The sequence below is a fragment of the Lathyrus oleraceus genome, chromosome 2 (genome assembly GCF_024323335.1).
Source record: "Lathyrus oleraceus cultivar Zhongwan6 chromosome 2, CAAS_Psat_ZW6_1.0, whole genome shotgun sequence".
Taxonomy (NCBI): domain Eukaryota; kingdom Viridiplantae; phylum Streptophyta; class Magnoliopsida; order Fabales; family Fabaceae; genus Lathyrus; species Lathyrus oleraceus.
The window spans coordinates 131,541,610-131,562,967 of NC_066580.1; the positions used below are offsets into that span (position 1 = coordinate 131,541,610).

The window sequence follows — 21,358 nt, forward strand, 5'->3', positions numbered from 1 at the left end:
GTTTGTATTACCTATATACAGGCATTGCTAAGGAAAGTGAACAGAGACTAGAGAAGTTATCTATGAAGAAGCAATTGCAGCTGAAATGCCGAGAAGAATAAAATCTCATTCCTGGCAAAAATCAAGTTATGGTTGGATATGGAGTGGGTGCTGATATTGGCCAGGTCATGAGCGTGTTGAATTATAGCCAGCCAAATAGAACAAATATCCCAGTAACTCAATTGTTGCCTTCTCATGGAAAGAAATCATTTGAATCCAAGGCCATGCAAACCGTAACAAATGCAACCAGCGCCCTGTGAATAACAAACCAAACTATACAACAGTCATGCCCAATTCAATAATTACACACATTAAATCAGATGGTGATGCGGACGATACTCACCTTGAACTGCCTCAACCTGAATCATTGCTTAATACTGAATCACCGCATAGGTCTGAACCAGTGGCCGACAGCCACTACACAGATGTCAAATAAGTATCCCGTGTTCTTTGATGACATTGCAGCACGCTTGCTTCCAATCCTTCCCTTAATTATTTACAGACTCATTGAGAATGATGCAATGGATACAGCAGAAAGACTACTGGCTCTATATTCTAAATTGCTTGCTTATTACCCTCTAAGATTTACATTGGTTCGTGATATACTTGCATATTTCTATGGTCATCTTCCTGGAAAACTCATTGTTCGAATACTCAATGTACTTGACATCAGTAAGATTCCCTTTTCAGAGTCATTCCCACAACAAATAAGTTCGTCAAATCCTGCCATGTGCCCTCCTCTGGACTATTTTACTACTCAATTGATGGGAATAGTAAATAATGTAACTCCTCCATTACGTAACAATTCAAAATCTATAACCATAGGAGATACATCAAATAGTGCACTGCGTACGGCCCAAAACAAACCACCGACAGTATCTCAGTCTGGACTACCAAATGCTTCTGAGGGCCAAAAGGCACTCTACCAAATTCAGGATTCTGGCACATATACTCAACTGGCTCTTGAGACTGCTATCATTAAAATATTGTCCCTTCCTGTGTCTGTTTCACAGATAGTACAGACACTTGTTCATATTGTTGTTAATATACAACCAACATTGATCCAGGACATCTTATAGTCATTTTGGTGATGCAGTTCATCTGGATACCACATGCAGAGCTAACCAGTATAGAATGACATTTTCTCCTTTTACTGGAGTAAACAGTCATGGTTAGTTGGTTTTGTTTGGTTGTGCACTCCTTTTTGATGATTCCGAGGCTTCCTTTTTGTGGCTCTTTAAGACATTTCTCACAGCAATGAGTGACCGACAACCTGTCTCAATAATTACCAATCAAGACAGAGCCATACAGGCAGCAATTTCACAACTTTTCCCACAAACTCGCCACTGTATTAACAAGTGGCATGTCTTGAGAGAAGGCCAGGAAAAGTTGGCCCATGTATGTCTATTGCATCCAAATTTTCAGGGTGAACTTTATAATTTTATTAACCTGACAGAAACCATCGAGGAGTTTGAATCATCTTGGAATTCTATCCTTGATAAATATGAGCTTAGAAGCAATGATTGGCTTCAGTCCCTGTATATTTCCCGTGCCCAATAGGTTCCAGCATACTTGCGTGATTCATTTTTTGCTGCAATGTCTCCTAATCAAGGATTTGGTGTTTCTTTTTTTTTTACGTCATCCAACAGAGGACATTGCCATTGTTCTTTAAGAAATATGAAAAAGCTTTAGAGAGCTGGATTTAAAAGGAAATAGAAGCAAACTTCGAGACAATTTGCACAACACCAGTTTTGAGGACACCTTCACCAATGGAAACAGACTGCTAATCTTTATACAAGAAAAATATTTTTGAAGTTTCAGGAAGAGCTAGTTGAAACTTTTGTTTATACTGCAAATATAATTGAATGAGATGACATAAATAGCACATTCAAGGTTGCAAAATTTGAGGACGTTGACAAGGCATATACTGTTGCATTCAACCATGCTGAATTGAGAGCTAACGGTACTTGCCAAATGTTTGAGTATTCAAGACTTCTTTGTAGACACATTTTAACTGTTTTCACTGTGACAAATGTACTTACATTACCATCCCATTACATCTTAAAACGGTGGACAAAAAAATGCCAAAAGTAGTGCTGGATCAGATGATCGTATGGCTGAATTACATAGTCAGGAGTCTCTGACATTGAGGTACATTAATCTATGTCGGGAAGCCATAAGATATGCCGAGGAAGGTGCAGTAACTGGGAAACTTATAATGCCGCAGTGACTGGTCTTAAAGAAGGTGCAAAGAAGTTGCTGCAATGAAAAGACGTGTCGCCAAAGCAATACCTCCTAATAATCAAGTCAGTGGGACTACTTACAATAACAAGAAAGCCACCATCAGTTCATCTTCAGATTTAACTCCTCTTTTGTGGCCGCGACACGATGAAATAACAAGGATATTTAATCTTAATGATTCTGGTGGTCCAGTTCAATCAGTTGCTCACCTAAGATTTACTAGAGTGTTGCCATTGCGAGGGCATGGCAGGATGCAGCCATGGGTAGGCAATTGATTGATGATGGCCAGAGTTCATCAAAAATCTTTTGAAAACTGTGCGAGACGAAGAATTCTTATCTGTGCTCAATCTAATGCTGATGTGGATGAATTGGTATCAAGAATTTCTAGCCCTGGTCTTTATGGAAGTAATGGGAAAATGTACAAGCCTTATCTTGTGCAGGTTGGAAATGCTAAAACAGTCCATCAAAATTCACTCCCGTTCTTTATTGATACACTTGTCGGTCAACGTATATCAGAAGATAGGATGCCTTCAAAAGATGGGAAGAATGATTTAAGAGTAGATTCATCAGCATTGTTGCAGTCTAATATGGAGAAACTGATTGATTATATCAGGTTCTATGAAACCAAGTGTGCTAACTTAAGGGCTGGGCATCCTGTTATTATGCTTACTGAACAGTATAGAATGCATCCGGAGATATGCAAGTTTCCTTCGTCGCATTTCTATGACAACAAATTACTAAATGGTAGCCAAATGTCTAGCAAATCAACACCATGTCATCAGACCGAGGGTCTTGGGCCTTATGCATTCTATGATATTGTTGACGGTCGGGAGGCTCATGAAGAAACTCTGGTGCAATGTCGCTTTGTAATGAACGCGAAGCTGATGCTGCGGTTGAAATACTAAAGTTTTTCAAGAAAAGATACCCAGCTGAATTTATTGGTGGATCAATTGGCATTATTACTCCATACAAATGTCAACTTTCTCTTATGCGGTCTCGTTTTCTTAATGCATTTGGATCTCCAACCATAGCTGACATTGAATTGAATACTGTGAATGGTTTCCAAGGCAGAGAGGTCGATATATTATTACTCTCTACGGTAAGAGCAGCTCAGTCAAGCAGTGCTACATCTCAAATGAGCTCAAGTTCTATTGGCTTTGTTGCTGGTATGAGACGGATGAACGGAAACACCACAAGTACCTGAAAACCAACAGAATTTAAAGAGAATGAGCGAAAATAACTAGCAGTGAATAACCATTTACCGACAGTGAAAATATGCAGCAACAAAAGCGAATCAAAATATTTTCAAGGGAAAGTACAAAGTACAACTTATCTTTTCAGAGCAAGCACCAAAATGGGGTAGAAAACAGAGCAGCGCAAGAAAGCACTCCCAATTCCAATACTCTTTTAATCTCAGTGGATAATTCCAAATCCTAACAGGGTGAATATAAAAGCAAGTACACTCTCTTCATGGGGAGGCGGCTACCATTCAAAAAGAGAAAAAAGAGAGGAGAAAGACATTTTCGAAATCTATCTCTCTCTGTGACACTGTTCACACAGAAAAATAACCCACCATACTCCACGCTTCAGTTGTAAAAACCACAAACCCCTTAAACTCTCCTCCGCTTAAACACTTCCTCAGTTTGCGACCTATTACATCTCTCCACCATTTTCGTAGCAGCAGCCACGACTACCGGCGTAAGCTCCAACTGTTCGCACCAACTATCCGACATCAAGAGGAGCGTTCAACTTTTGGTAATATTCTGAGTGTCATCCCTTAACATTGTATCCATTTGCGGTTTATTTCGATAACATTTTTGGTCTTGATAGTATGTTTATTTGGAAATTTTGATTATTTCATTATGCCCTTTAAATTGTTTTTTTTTCTCTCTTTCCTTTTATTTGAGATTTATATTTACTGGTATGAGGTTATGTGTTCATTGTTGTACTTTGGTATTTCTAAACATTGAGTTGGTAACAGTGACCACAATGGTTGTTTCTGCTACTATTTGCTGTAAAATTTATTTTGTTTTATCTCAGCATCACTTTATAAAACATATACTATTGGACGCGAGAATATCACAAGGTAATAGGCCTGGTCGAGTGGTAATACTTAGGGTTTGCCTTCCCTGCGTCTTGAGTTTGATCCTTCTGTGTGTCATTTCTTTTTGTCCAACTTGTTTTTTTCCCTTCTTTTTCTAACTTTCTATTTATTTCATATTTTTACCATTTCATTTTTTCTAATGTTATTTTATTTTTAATCATTTTTATATTTTTTTATTCTCACTTCTCCGACACTTGTGAATTTTTATGTTTGTCCTTGATTTATTGTTTAAACATCGATTTTTTTTATGGATTCAACAATTCTCATGTTGCTTATCCATGATTATTTTTATCGATACATTGATAGTATTTCGCCGCGTTTTGATTAATCACATATGACATTTCGATTGTTGTTAATATGTGCAAACCGGCTTTGAGCACATTATTTAGGTTGTGTGTCCCTCAATTTCCATCCGTGCAAATCTCAATTTTACTTCTTTTGATTTAATTTTTGATTATCTTGTAAATATAATTTTGTATTTGTTGTTTTCTTCATATGGCTTACTCTTGGGCCTTCTTACAATGAGACAGTTCTCTTGCACTTACACTCATACATCGTATTGTTTGTTGTTTGGATCTGATTTAATTATTTCATTACTTTGAATCCCCATTCGACAAAATGTACCCCCACTCCCATGGCATGTAATAATTTTTATCGCTTTTTTACTTCTTTATTTGCTTGACTGTTTAGTTAGTTACTAACACAAGAATAAAATCAACCATTTCCAAAAGATCAAAAATAATGACTCGATCCAACGTCGAGTATTTTCTCAATAAACAAATCAATCCATTTCTTCCTCCCATTCTATTCCATTTCTTTCAAACCTTCATCAAATGCTTGATCCAACGTCAAGCCATTTTTTTCATAATAAAAACTCAAAAATACATTAATTCATATTTAAGACCTTTTCAATAAGGATGGAAATGGATCGTGGTGGATACCACGCACTCCTGAGACTAGGGTTCGAGATGGATGTCTCGCCTATCCTAGCTCTCGCCATCATCCAAATTTATCTATTCTGTTTCTCTCAAACCTTCATTCAAATCTTTCTCTTAAACGTCCATCAAATGCTTGATCCAATGTCAAGCCATTTTCATAATAAAACTCAAAAATACTTAATTCATATTTAACACTTTTTCAATAAAGATGGAAATGGAACGTGGTGGATACCATGCACTCCTAAGATTAAGATTCGAGGTGGATGTCTCGCCTATCTTAGCTCTCGCCGTAATTTAAAATTGTCAATGCGGTTTCTTCAAACCCTTTCTCAATCAAATTCAAAACACTTAATCCTTATTAAACACTTTTTGCAAATAAGATGGAAATGGAACGTGGTGGATACCATGCACTCCTGAGACTAGGATTTGAGATGGATATCTCGCTCATCCAAGTTCTCGCCATTACTCAAAACACATCAAACGAATCAATTTCTTTTCTCGCCGCCGTGCGATTGACCCTCTTAAACCTTTTCTCAAACGAAAGGTACTTTGTTTCAAAACAATGCAAGGCAATGTTTCTCCACCTGTTTTGGGTAGTCCAACAATGTTTTCGTCGATTTGACACAAAGTAGCTTTCGTTAAAATCGACCAACAAACAAACATTTTCTACCCAGAACTACGTAAGCCTTGATTTCTCTATTGAGATACGTAGGAAAAGGATTTGTAAATCTTGTCAGGTCCACTAATAAAAAACTTAGGCTTAGTCCTTCGTCAAAAATCCAAAAACATTTTCCTCTCTTTTATTCTTTCTTTCCCACCTAATAACTTAAAGCCTAATATTTCAAATTAACGCGCACAAACTGACCTAATGGTTCCCGTTGAGTACAACTGACGTGAGGGGTGTTAATATCTTCCCTTTGCGTAATCGACTCCCGAATCCTGATTTGGTTGCGACGACCATAATCAATGACGTTCTTTCTTGGGTTTTATCGATATTTCCCCTTTCCTTTTTAGGAATAAATAAAGTTCGGTGGCGACTCTGTTCAGTCCATCATTGCGAGCGTGCGATTGCACTTCGGTTAAGTCGTGTTCTCATTTCCCGAGGTACAACACGCAGGGCAAGTGAACTCTTCACTATCCATAGTTGTAAGGATCAAAGCACCGCCTGAAAAGGATCTCTTAACAACATATGGGCCTTCATAATTAGGAGTCAATTTTCCCCTAGAATTTGGTTTAAAAGATAGAATCTTCTTGAGCACAACGTCACCTTCTCTGAATACGCGAGGTTTGACTTTCTTATCAAATACTTTCTTCATCCTTTGCTAATATAACTGACCATGACACATGGCAGTCAATCTCTTCTCTTCAATCAAATTCAGCTGGTCAAATCTGGTCTGACACCATGCCATAAACAAGTGAAAAAGGGGTTGCCCCTATTAAAGTGCGGATGGATGTACGATACCCGTACAAAGAAAATAGGAGCATCTCATGCCAATCCTTATACGTTACAACCATCTTCTAAATAATCTTCTTGATGTTCTTGTTTGCAGCTTCAACAACCTCATTCATCTTAGGTCTGTAGGGAGAAGAATTATGATGTGCAATCTTGAAGTCTTTGCAAAGAGCTTCTACTATGCTACTATTCAAGTTCGATCCATTATCAGTAATGATCTTACTTGGCACACCATGCTGGTATATAATCTGATTTTTGATAAACCTCACAACAACTTGCTTGATTACATTTGCATATGATGCCGCTTCAACCCACTTTGTGAAGTAGTCAATAGCCACCAGAATGAAACGATGCCCATTCAAAGCTCTGGGCTCAATCATGCCAATCATATCAATTCCCCACATGGAGAAGGGCCATGGGGGAGGAAATGACGTTCAACAATGTCGGAGGAACGTGAATCTTATCTGCATAAATTTGACACTTGTGGCATTTCTTCACAAACTTGCAACAATCATATTCCGTTGTCAGCCAATAGTAACCTGCTCGCAACATCTTCTTTGCCATGTCATGTCCATTGGAATGAGTACCAAAGGAACCTTCATGGACTTCAGTCATCAAAAAGTACGCTTCGTGTCTATCCACGCATCTGAGCAGGACCATATCGAAGTTTCTCTTGTAAAGCACATCACCATTCAAGTAGAAGTTGTCGGCTAATCTTCTCAAAGTCTTCTTATCTTTCAAAGATGCGCCAGACGGGTAAATCTAACTTTGGAGGAAACATTTGATATCAAAATACCACAACTTTTCATCTTTGACCTCTTCAACAACAAACACATGAGCTGGCCTATCAAGACGCATCACAATCAGTTTGGGAACCTCATTCCAATACTTAACCATAATCATTGAAGCCAACATTGTAAGATCATCTACTATCCAGTTCTCATCTCGAGGGATATGATGAAATTCAACCTTTATAAAGAAAGTTGAAGTCCTCCTCGCATAATCTCTATATGGTATCAAATCGGGTTGATTTGTCTCCCATTCACCTTTGATCTGATTCACAACCAAAGCTGAATCTCCATAGACGTCCAAATACTTGATTCTGAGATCAATGGCCTCTTCAAGCCCCATAATGCAAGCTTCATACTCAGCCATATTATTTGTACACTTGAAAGTCAATCTAGCTGTAAATGGAAAATACGTGCCTTGAGGAGTAATGATTACTTCCCCAATGCCATTACCATATTGATTAACAACTCCATCAAATATCATGCCCCAACGGGAACCAGGTTCCAGCCCTTCTTCAAGCAATGGTTCATCACAATCTTTCATTTTCAAGTATAAAATCTCTTCATCAGAAAAAACGTATTGCACTGACTAATAATCTTCAATTGGTTGGTGGGCCAAATTGTCAGCCAAGACACTACCTTTGATTGCTTTCTGAGATCGGTATTCGACATCATACTCTGATAGAAACATCTGCCAACGGGAAATCCTCCCAGTTAAAGAAGGCTTCTCAAAAATATACTTGATTGGATCAATTTTAGATATCAACCAAGTGGTATGATTTAACATATATTGACGCAGACGCTTAGTAGCCCAAGCCAATGCACAACAAGTCTTCTCAAGCATAGAATAACGAGTCTCACAATCGGTGAACTTCTTACTGAGGCAGTAAATAACATACTCTTTCTTTCCAGTTTCATCTTGCTAACCAAGAACACAACCCATACTCTCTTCAAGCACAGTTAAATACATGATCAACGATCTTCCTTCAATAGACGGAGACAAAATCGAAGGCGTAAGCAGATACTCTTTGATACTATCAAAAGCTTTTTGGCAATCTTCGGTCCAATCATAGGACTGATCTTTCCGAAGAATCTTGAATATAGGCGCACATGTGGAAGTCATGTGTGAAATGAATCTTGAGACATAATTCAAGCGATCGAGAAAACCTCTGTCTCGCTTCTCAGTTTTGGGCGCATGCATCTCTTGTGTTGCTTTGACCTTGGCAGGATCAACTTCAATACCCTTCTCGCTGACAATAAAGCCCAACAACTTACCAGAATGAACACCAAAAATACATTTATTGGGATTCAAGCGGAGTTTGTACTTCCTCAAATGCTGGAATAGCTTCAACAAATGCTCAACATGTTCCTCTTCATCAATGGATTTGGCAATCATATCATCAACATAGACTTCGATCTCTTTATGCATCATATCATGAAAAAGAGTAGTCATTACTCTCTAGTAAGTTGCACCAGCATTCTTTAAACCGAAAGACATCACTCTATAACAGAATGTTCCCCAGGGTGTAAATAATATGGTCTTATCTATATCCTCGGGTGCCATCTTAATCTGATTATATCCGGTAAATTCGTCCATAAACGAAAAGACTTTGAATTTAGCTATATTGTCTACTAACATGTCAATGTGTTGCAGCGGGAAATCATATTTCGGTCTGGCTTTATTCAAATCTCTATAATCAACACACATGCAGACTTTTCCATCTTTCTTTAGAAAAGGCACAGTATTGGCCACCTATTGCGGATACTCAACGGTAACAAGGAAACCAACGTCAATATGGTTATGCACTTCTTCTTTGATCTTTACTGCCATATCAGGAGGAGTCCTCCTCAACTTCTACTTGACTGGCGGGCATTCTGGCTTCAACGACAATCTATGCTCCACAATATCAGAATCCACCCCAGGCATGTCTTGATAGGACCAAGCAAACACATCAGAATACTCTCGGAGAAGATCAATCAACCCATTTTTCACTTCTGGACACAATCGAGATCCAATCTTGACTTCCTTCACATCATCCTCGGAACCCAAGTTGACTAACTCAATATGCTCTTTGAACGGATGAATGGCATTTTCCTCGTGCTCAAGTAGATGAGACAATTCATAAGATACTTCTTCATCACTTCCTTCCTCAGCCTCAAACATAGGGAATTCAAAGTTTGGCGAAGGAGTAGGATCATTGTATTCAACGGGTTTAGAAACCAACCTGCATAATGATTTGATATTTTGATTTTAGAAAATTGAATTGGTGAGCAAATATCATGCAGATGGACAAATTATATTCATTTATTTATATTTTTTGCGATTACCATTTTTCAGAAAAAGAAAAAAGTAAAAATAAAACATCATAAATGTGGATGAATTGAATTGAATTTTATTAATTCTCAAATTTGAAAATGCCAACCATATTCACTTCTCCCTTAGGCATAGAAGAAGGATTTTCAAAAATAATAAAAGTAATTACTTAGAACGGTGCATAATAATAAGAACATCAACATCAGTCCAGTTGTTGCAAGCTTTTCCATGCGTCACAAAATTGGTGCAATCTTCATCTTCATCACCCTCGATCACGGCATCTAAGTGTTGTTTATTACCATGAATGAACCCTCCGCTACTGAAACTGGGTTGCACATCTTCAGCTCTAATCTCGGATGAACCTTGTTGGAATCCCAAACCGGCCTTGCTCTTGTTCTCGGTGACCTCTACAATCTGGCCCCACTGATTAGAAATACCGTTTTCAACAATCTTCTGAGCGTCTTTGAAGGAGGACATAGGTGCCCCAACTCTCTTTTCCTCAGTAATAGATAGGGCTTGGAATGGCATTCAAACCTCATCCTCAACTTCTACATAAGAGAAAGATGACAGATGGGTTACCAACAAAGCCTTCTCCCCACTGACGATAACAAGCTTTCTATTCTTTACAAACTTCAACTTCTGATGTAGTGTTGACGTAACGGCTCCTGCCTCATGTATCCATGGCCTTCCTAACAAGCAGCTATAGGCCGGGTGGATATCCAAGACTTGAAAAGTAATTTGGAAATCACTTGGACCTATCTTCACAGGAAGGTTCACCTCACCAATCACAATCTTATGAGAACCATCAAATGCTTTGACGATCACGCCACTATACCTCATCGAGGCTCCTTGATACGACAATCTAGAAGGAGTTTATTTGGGAGAACATTCAACGAAGAGCCGGTGTCAACCAACACATTTGACAAAGCATCCTCCTTGCAGTTCATTGAAATGTGCAATGCCAGATTGTGATTTCTACCCTCCTCAAGGAGTTCTTTATCACAAAAGCTCAGATTGTTGAAGGAAGTGATGTTAGCCACAATATGATCAAACTGATCCACCGTAACATCATGTTCCACACAAGCTTGCTCCAACACCTTTTTCAATGCTTCTCTGTGTGCTTCGGAGTTCATGAGCAGAGACAACACTGAAATTTTGGAGGGAGTTTGGAGCAGCTGCTCCACCACATTGACATCACTCTTCTTGATCAACCGGAGTACCTCATCATCATCATTAGGCCTCAAATTGCTGGATTCACCAGACTGACACTTTGGAGCGCTACCCGGATCCACTACAGGCACATCCACCTTCTTTCTGACAGATACATCTTCTAGATTTTTTGGGAACACCGACCCAAAAACTCGACCGTTACGGGTCACCTTCATAACATCAACAATGCTCACAACATAACTGGTCGTAGGAAACGAAACCTCTTGACCATTCTCCAATATAGTCGCATTATACTCGTACGGACTAGGCTTATCGAATGCGTACGGGACGAGACCCGCTAACTGTATAACCAACGACGATACCGATCTATTGCTGACACTATTAATGTTGCTACTGTCAAATCAGATTACCACTCTCATTGGTGTTTTGAATACATAAACTATTACATTCACATCGTCACCTAAACGACGGGACTGAAGAATCTGGATCATACCCTCATCCATCAACCTCTGCATGTCTCTCTTCACAACTACACAACCTCGGGGGTTAACACTGCAAATTGCACAGCCATCATGGTCATGCTCACAATCACTTACCAAACAGATATCTTTGTGCATTGTCACCAAAGACCTTCTAATGAAACAAACATCATATACCTTAAACTCCTCAGGAAAGCCATCTACCAGATTAACAGAAGGGTTACCATTAGCAGGTAGTGGGTTAACTTTGACATATTGGGCACACGGTCCTCAAAGGACACCATCCCACTTTTGACCAACTTATGAACTTCATACTCCAGGGGGTAACAATTCTCAATATCATGGCCAGGAGCCCCTTGGTTAAAGGCACAGTGAAGCTCTGGCTTGTAGCACCATGGAAGTGGTTCAGGAATCTGTGGCGGATTTCTTTGTTATAGAAGGTTCTTGAGAACCAATGATGGGTACAATTCATAAGAAGTCATAGGAATCAGGTCAAAATAGACCTTCTTCCTCTCGAAATTCTGTTGTTGTTGATGATTGTTGGTGTCGTTATTGTTTTTGTTGTTTGTTCTTTGCGGTGGCTGTTGTTGACGTTGTTGTTGAACTGGGGTTGATTGATTATTCGAAAATACTGGAATAACAGATGATACTTGATGACGGTGTTGACGGGTTTGTGGAATTATTCTAACATGAGGCCTCCTCTGGCTTCCAACGGATACTGCATTAGTCTCGCCTTCTTTCTTTCTAGCAAACCCACTGCCATACTTCTTGCTAGACGAAACCTCATCTTTAGACAACCGTACCTCTCGGACACCTTCTTCTAATCTCATCCCCATGTTTACCATTTCAGTAAAATCAATGGGGTCACTGGCAATCATTCGCTCATAGTAAAATGAGCTCAGAGTCTTGAGGAAAATCTTGGTCATCTCCTTTTCTTCCAAAGGAGGGTTGATCTGAGCAGCTAGCTCTCTCCATCGTTGGGCGTACCCTTTGAACGTTTCTTTATCCTTCTGAGATAATGACCTCAACTGGTCCCTATTTGGCGCCATATCCACATTATACTTATACTGCTTCAAGAAAGCCTCACCCAAATTATTGAACGTGCAGACACTCGAACTATCCAAACCCACGTACCACCTCAGAGCGGCACTAGTCAGATTGTCTTGGAAATAATGAATCAGTAACTGATCATTATCAGTTTGCGTCGACATCTTTCTAGCATACATGACGAGATGACTGAGTGGATAGGTATTCCCTTTATACTTTTCAAAGTCAGGGACTTTGAACTTCATTGGAATTTTAACATTGGGAACCAAGCAAAATTCCACAACACTCTTACCAAACAAATCCTTCCCTCTCAAGGTCTTCAAATCCTTTTGCAGCTCAAGGAATTGGTCTTTCATTTCATCCATCTTTTCATAAACATCCGGACCCTCAGACGGCTCGGAATGGTAGATGGTGTCCTCAACACGAGGCAAAGTGTGGACAATCGGTGGTGGCACAGACATGACTGGGCTAGATGCCGACATGGAGGCAAAAGTAAGCGCAAAACCCTCAGTCACAAAGTTGGGCGGCATTCCCCACGGGAATCCGATAGGCATGGCAAGAGCGAATTGAGTGGCAGGCACGGTTGAAGAAACAATCTCTGAAGTGATCATCCTCTGAGGAGGAGGAGTTAAAGGCGTTGGAGAAGATTGACTTTGATCAGCTAGGATTGACTCCATCATGGCAGTCAGACGAGCGATCTTGTCCTTCAAGTCTCTATTCTCTTGCTCTAGATGCTCCATGATTCTCGGATGATTGGCGCGGGTATTGTATCAATGAGTCAGCTTGGCTGAAGCACATAAGAAATACCAATAAGACATCTGGAGAAAGAGAAACTTGTATGCAAATGATGCATGAAATGCAATGCTTGATTGTTTTTATTTTCAAGGGACTAACTATTTTATTTGCAAATATAATAATAATAACAATTGCAACAATTTTGATTGACCATAAAATCTCTTTTATTTATATAATTGGAAGGATTAAACTGAGTACAATTTCAGAAACCAAAATACAAAATACAAGAGAAAATGAGACTAATCATCCTAAGGATCTCCTAACAATGGTGTCAGATGGTCGGGCCGCAGGCGTGTACTTCCTTCGGATGCGTCGAATCTTGGGCTCAAAAGAAGTCTTCATCTGAGTCTTCTAAAGGACAAGCTGATCCGCAATCTTCTTCCAAGCAACGGAAGGATGAGGCATACTAGAGGAAGATGAAACCTCTGGCTCTCTCTGCCTCTTTACTACTCGGTCTTCAAGAAGCTCAATAAGTGCATCTCTGTCCTTAGACTCAAGCTACAACTCCTCATGCTTTCGGATCAAAGCATGGAAACAATCTTCCCACATATCCTTCTCTTGCTTCATCTTGGCGAGTGCGTCTTCCAACTCCTCTACATCTTGGTTAGGGAGAGATAATGGCTCAACCACAACCATAGACATAGGTCTTTCATAAGCATAAACCATCTTCAATTCCAAAGCTCTCTTCTTCACCCAAAGAGTGTAGGCTTCCAAAGTTACACAGTTGCACGAACCAAGCTCGCATCTTCCTTTTCTATGCACATTATGCCAAGCATGCACAATCTTCTGCTTCAAATGTTGGGGATCTTTACCCTCTTCATAGAAAAGACATGCTAACTGAGTGTTATTAGGTTTGTCTCTCAAGGGGAACCCAAGTTGACGCCGAGCCAAAGCATGGTTGTAGTTGATTCCTCCTTGTGTACCAATGAGAGGTACATTAGAGAATTCACCACAACAAAAATAATCTCCAAGTTACTCAATGAAGAATCATACCAAACTATATCATCATTAGTGAGAGACATAAGTCTCTGAGACCATCGTAGACACTGTTTGTTCTCCATAAAAGTAGGCGTCTGAGGCAAGTGCGAAATAAACCACTTGTACAGAAGAGGAACACAACACACAATAGTTCCACAACCTTTAGAATTCCTTAGATGCAAAGAGAAGTACATATCTCCTAACAGAGTAGGCACTGGATTCCCAATCAAGAAAATTCTAATAGCATTAACATCAACAAGACCCTCAATGTTAGGAAACAAGGCTAAACCATAAATGAGCAATACAAAGATAACTTCAAAAGCATCCACACTACTGGCTTGAGAAAAAGCAGTAGCTTCCTTGATGAGGAACTCAGAAGTCAATCCAAATAATCCTCCTATCTTCACCCGATGAGCCTCTATCTCAGACTTCTTCAAGTGAAGAGCTTCAGCTATGATGTGAGATCTGGGAATCTCCTCCAATCCACTAAAAGGCACTTTGCTAGAAACAGGTGTTCCCAAGAGATATGCATACTCCTCTAACATATGCACAAGCTGATAATCAGGAAAAGTGAAGCAACGGTAGAGATGGTCATAGAACTGAACCAATACACTCAAGAGTCCTTCAACCATATTAGCAGATAAAATAGACAGAAGCTTCCCATGACTTTGCTTGAAGTCCAAGGGATCTAATACAAAAGATGACAGCTTCCTTAACTCTTTCAAATCTGGACATCTGAAACTATACTTCTTAGTGTTCCTTCGTCCATAATCCATGGTCTGAAAATATTTGTAAATAAGACCTCAGTTCCTTGAAATTATTTATGGTGTGATGAATGTTATGATGCGCATGAATGCAAGAATGCAACAATCACAAATAAGGGATCACACACAAGGAAAACAAAGGTCAAGGGATGAATCAAGTCATTGTCAAGATCAATCATCCATTTTGGTGGATTATGGTTTTCACCTTATCAACACCCAAGTTCCATTGATATTTACAAGACTCGATTGGATCAACCAAGAATCGAGGGTTCATAATCTCCCATGTATCAGATGAACTCAAAGATAGGCACTACGCACAGGTTTAAAGTAACAGCATCAATAAGACCATGTAGCAGATGAACTCAAATGGATCTTCAATACTTGTTTCAGATGAAGTTTCAATTCACAAGCAATTGGTTTCATGAAAGTTGGCATTGGCCAAGTCCTTTTGCATAGGGAGTGTTGCCTAATTTTAAGTCCAATGTCTCAGATGAAATCCAACAGTCCACACAAATGTCTTTTAGGGTTTTTGTTGTTATTATGTACATTAAGGTCAAAAGACCACAAACCCAAGCAAATATATACAATCACAATATAATCACAAGATAAGGCTCAAATGATCAAAGTGAAAATGGAATTAAGGTAAACAAGTTAAATGGTATGAATAATGGCAAATGAATAAAGACTTAAAAATTAAAGTGCATAAAAGTAAATGGCTTGAAATTAAATGTTAGTTGTTAGTTGATTAGAAGTTAGTGTTGCTTTTGCTTTTGTTTTGTTTAAGTCATTCTTTGGAGAATACTCAACCCACTATTCACAAGCATGGATCCTTGAACCAAGACATCTTCCAAAGGAAGGAAAAAAGGCCAAGTTTCCACACAATACCATGAAAGAGGGGAGCCTTACAATATCACTTACTAGAATGTTATGCCTTTTATGTAAAACATTTAGTGCTATGTTAAGCAATCGTAATTGGACTTATGTAGAAGTCACAACTATTTGAGGTCGGGCAATAGAAATTTTAGTGTTAATGCATGTTAGAGATATGGTATTATGAACCATACTCCTAAAACATACTACACTTAAAAGAATATGCAAAAGGGGTGGACCTAATCTCATTCACACTTATGTTGATTTTGCAATCAACTAGCCTTACGATATAGAGACATCATAGGTCCATGAAATGAATGAGAAGATAATGGTATTGATATGAAGAGGGAGGGGAAATGGAATCAACACAAATTGGTCAAAGGAGGACTTTTATCAAATTAAAATCATTCATTCATTTTGGGAGATGAAATGTACATTTCATCAATCCCCTAAATCCAATGATTTTAACTCAACAAAGTCAAATCAACCTTGACCAAGGCCCCAACAACACAAGTCAAACTCAACAAGTTAATATCAAAAGCTCAACACAATTTATTTTATAATTAAACAATTAAAATCAATTAAAAATGCATTAAATTAAATTATGGTTGGTCAAAATCCTAAAACCTCATCGAAACACCCAAATAAATGGCCATGAGGTTTATCATAGGTCAAACAAGATCAAAGGACCTTGGAGAAAAAATTTCATTAGTTTTGGAAACTTGTAACTATTTTTAAACAATTAAAAATATTCATAAAAACAATTAAATAATGAAAAATATTAATAATGATCCAAAAAATAATTTAAATTCAGAAAATGAAAGAGGAATTTATTTAATTTTTTTTGGTGAAACTCTCATATTTTTTGGATCAATAAAATGAAAATCAGAAAATAGCAAAAAACGTGGACCACTTGATCTCACTCATTAATTGAGGTGGCAGATCAAGTGGCTCCCAGCGCGCGTTCCACAATAGACTTTAGTCAATGCGCAGTAGGAAAGGTAATCAGAACCAACGTGTGAGATTAGAACATTTAAAAGAATCTTATGGCTCAGATGAACGGCAGCACACCATCGGAGCCAAAGCTCCGGTCTCCTTCTCCGGTGAGCCTCACCGGAGTGGTTCACTCTCAACCATCACCAAAATAAAAAAGAAGAACATGAATTTAAAGTAAAAATGCTCAGGAGCTTGAATTTGGCCTCAATTTCATCTAACTCCAAGTATATTGAAAGATACATGGAGTTGAAATTTGAGGATCATGATCTGAGTTTCTTCGATTTGACCTCAAAGCAACTTAATCTTGTTGCCTACTTTGGTAGGACTTCAGAAAACCAAAGATCAAGAAGAATTATGGAGAATTAAGTGAGAATCGAAGAGATGAAAAATTCTGAAAATTACCTTCAATGCAGGTCTGTATGAACACGATCTTGCTTCCAATTGCTATTGATCTTGCTCTGGACACTTAATTGAATGGAATTGAATCAGCAAAAGGCACAAGACTCTTGGAGATTTGAATCTCAAAATAGTGGAGATTCAAACTCAATTTCCAATGGAAATTCTCAAGGTTTTCTTTTGAATGAGAGGGTTTGGAGCTAGGGATTCAAAGCTGACGCACATGGTCCTTGATTCTGAGCATGAAGGTCTCTATTTATAGGCCAAATGATTGTTATTTGCACACTTGAAATTAATTTCCAAAAATAGCAATGTACATTGCATGGATGCATGGGCGTGTGATAGGCCCATGTAATCATATCTTCAGGTTCAAAAATGAGTACAAACATTGCTGAAGTCACATTGGTAAGCCATGCAATTATGTATGAGGAATGCAAGCTCAATTATGCCAAATGGTCATCCAAATTCAAGCCATGCACAAGCCACTCATACTTTGTCCAAGTGGGATGAAATTGGACTTGTTGAAATCTTTTTCATTTGAAGCTTGGATCATGATGAATTTTGAGGTGGAAGTTGGGAAAATCAAACATGTCAAAAAAAATTCTAAGTGTCAAGCCATATGTTCACTTATTCCACCTTAGCTAACTTTTTATGTGAGCTTCAAATGAGACAAGTTCCTTCATAAAAGTTGTAGCTCTCTCAAAGTCCTTAAAATGGTCAGAAATTTGACCATATTTGGATTTAGCATGAAGGAGTTATGCATTTATGAAGTTGAGGAAAATCACTTGTTCAATGGCATTAGTCCAAAATGACCTATAATGTATCCTCATATAAAATGCATATAAAAGTTGAATTTTATCTTCTTATAAACATAAAAGTTTAAGTAGACATCTTGAATTTGATTGTGAAACTTGAATATATTTCATCTCATAAAAATTGAGCAAGTTACAGTCTTGGGAAATTGACCTCCAAATTAGGGTCTAGACAAAATTACCTATAATCTTTCACCATAAAAAATGACTTTCCAAGAAAACTAGATCTTGACTTAAACATGAAAGTTGTTTGGAATGTCATTTAGAGTAACTGTTCTCTTAGAATCATTTTAATATGACAAAAAGTGTAGGATGCAGGGTCTAGGGAACCCCAGTTTTGACTAGTTGAATTCCTCTGGTCAACCACCATGAGCCAACTTGGTAGCTTGACATTCTCTTGACGTTTGGGACTCATGGAGGATCATATATGCATAATATGATGAAATTTGAAGTATCCCTTGAAACATTTGATCAATTATCAAAGAAGCTTGTTGAAGAAGTTACATAAGATACCCAGATGAATTAGAATTTCCAAGGCAAACCAACTCCAAACTCTTGATGATTTCTTGATCAAAATAACATGTGAAGAACAAGGGGATTCATATATGATGCTCAGAGCCAATGTAGACCAATTCTTGATTGAACTCCTTGCACTAAGGGTCTTAAACCCTATATGTGAGCTTGATAGATCAAAGGTAAGCATGTGCCCTACCTACAAAAGAGTTAGATTATACAAAGACACATTTTTGGTATTTTTGTTAGTAAAAATGGTAAAATACAAAGTGTGACACAATCAAATGGTGCTTGGTGATCTCTCCCAATGCAAACCCAATGAATGGGGGGTAAGGAGGATGCCAAGATGTGATCCCAATGCCAATGCATATGATGAGATAGCATGAGGGATCTTAGGTTCAAAATTTGGGGTCTTACATGCTCCAATTCCATTGCCTTGTTGGTAGACTCGGTGGCAGCATCCCAGACAGCAGCTTCAGAACCAGACTTCTTATCAATTTCTCCCATAAGTTGAGGTAGCAACTTATGATCTGTGACAACTTTATCGAGCATAATACCTATCTCCAATATAACATTGGCAACTTCAGAAGATGTTTCCAGCAGGTCGTCTCAGTTCAGAAAAGCCTTTAAGGTCAAAGGGGCAGAAGGATCAGCCAGCAGCAGCAAGAACAAGTCGCCTTTGAAGACTTTGTCTTTAATCTTGGAAAGTACCTCATCTGTAGGAGTGCTTGAAGGTTGATGTTCAAACACTGGAGAAGTGCTAAGGCTTTTCTCAGAGGAACTTTCCCTACAACTTAACATAGCCTTCAAATACTCAAGGAGTTGGCTTCGTTTCAGAATAACCAGTCTTTCTGCAGAAAGGGCCCTAGTGCTGCTTGTCGAAACTCCGCCCGTTTGAACAACTGCAATAGTTGGAGTGATAAGAGTTTCATTTTAATCCCGCCCTTTGCCTATATCAGCCTCCCTCCCTTCAAAGCCTTCGTCATCGCCAAGGATTTGGATTTGGTTGCCTTCATTCTCTTCCTCCATAATCGTATCCTCGACGTTGCCACCTTCCCCCTGGGGATTGATTGTTCCTTCGATGTTATGTAAATTTTCTTTAGGAGTATCTCCATCTTCAACTAATTCATCCACAAACATGGGTTCTGGATTCCCTCCAGCTTCACCTTCTTCAATCGAAGTAGTTTCATGATCGAAGTCGCTAGTGTGATAATATTGAGTAGCAGTCTTCGGTAGTGAAGCATCAAGGCCACCAGAGGGAGGTTGGTTAATCTCACTCATAAACCCTTTTTCAGACGATGGTTGATAAGTGGGTTCTCCAGCAATGTTTAAGACATATGTTATAGAGCCTGGCATGGAGAAAGTTGTAGTCTTAGTTCGAATGAAGATGCTTACGCCACCCTGAAATCAACACAATCGAAACCATGAATGGTGAAAGACAATAAATAAACTATGTAAGGAAGAGTGAATTATGTTTTACCTTGTCACCTTCGACCCCAGGGCTGAATTTGTCACTCTCACTTTGGGCTGCTGATATCTTCGCCATCTCTTTAGGAGTAGGCTCTTGGATAGTAAGTGCAAAAGGCCTCTACTTAGGGAGTTTTACTGGAGGATGGCTCGAAGTTTCGGTGGCCTTCGGCTGCTGCTTCCTCTTCCTAGAAGTTAGGTCGAGAACTGGCGACAGATCCTCTTATTCAGACTCTATTATGACGGGGATTTCAGCAGGTTTTTGGATTTTAATGGGGCTTACAGGAGGTTTTCGAGTAGCCTGAGTTAAAAATGGGAATGTCAGCATCATTAAATATAACAAAAGCAAAAATAAATGAGAAAGCAAAAGTATACATTTATAGGCTTGCTACCTCCCTCAGTCTTCGATTCGACTGGTCTCCTGTTGGTGGGTTTCTTAGGTGGAACTCTGATGGCTAAATGAAAAAGTAACATAAAGCAGTTAGTGTTAGCTAAGAGTAAATAGCCTGAAAAAGGAATGTGCTTCGACGGAAACCTCTTGTGTCACACCTTCATATATGTCCGATTTGATTCGGACATCTTCGATCTCTATATGAAGATGCCCTTTGAAGCTGTCTAGAGTATGCTTAGTCGCAACCACCCGCTGAGCTTTTTTCTGAGACTGCTGTCGAAGTATTTTAATGGAGTCTCCACAAATAAACCAATCTGGAAATGGAGAGGCAATGGCCACTCCAAAGTTAGCATTAGGCAGTGAAGGAGACATTGGGGGAAACAATTCAAGAGCCACTTCATAGCGTTTCTCATGAGGAACGTATGAAGGAATCTTTAAATCATCCATTTTCTTTGAAATTTTCTCTTTGTGCGTGACAGCTGCTTCGTGGATTGTTCGACTAAGATCATAAGGCCTATAGGCAGTTTCAAAGTAGTTTTGAAATGCTTATATTTCTTTTATAAGCGTGTAAGTACCTTTTATGGTATTTTCCTACACAAGAAGAAAAGCTTTGTCAAAGAGTTGAATGAAGGAAGAGACATCACAAAATTCTTCGATGTAGTATTTAGTCCACCATCTCCCAAACTCTCGAGTACAGAGGAAGTTAGGCTCGAAGTTAAAAGGAGTAAGTGGGGTTCTACCAGTGTATCTGGATATTTGCTTGAGGGCGGTAGCTTCATTGTGGACTGAATTATGGAGAAGGA

The 21,358-nt window shown here is 38.9% G+C and overlaps 1 pseudogene; it reads left to right on the top strand.

Annotated features, from left to right (window-relative positions):
* The first annotated feature begins 464 nt into the window (after window positions 1-464).
* On the top strand, window positions 465-2,555 carry LOC127122238 (protein FAR1-RELATED SEQUENCE 3-like; annotated as a pseudogene).
* The last annotated feature ends 18,803 nt before the right edge of the window (window positions 2,556-21,358 follow it).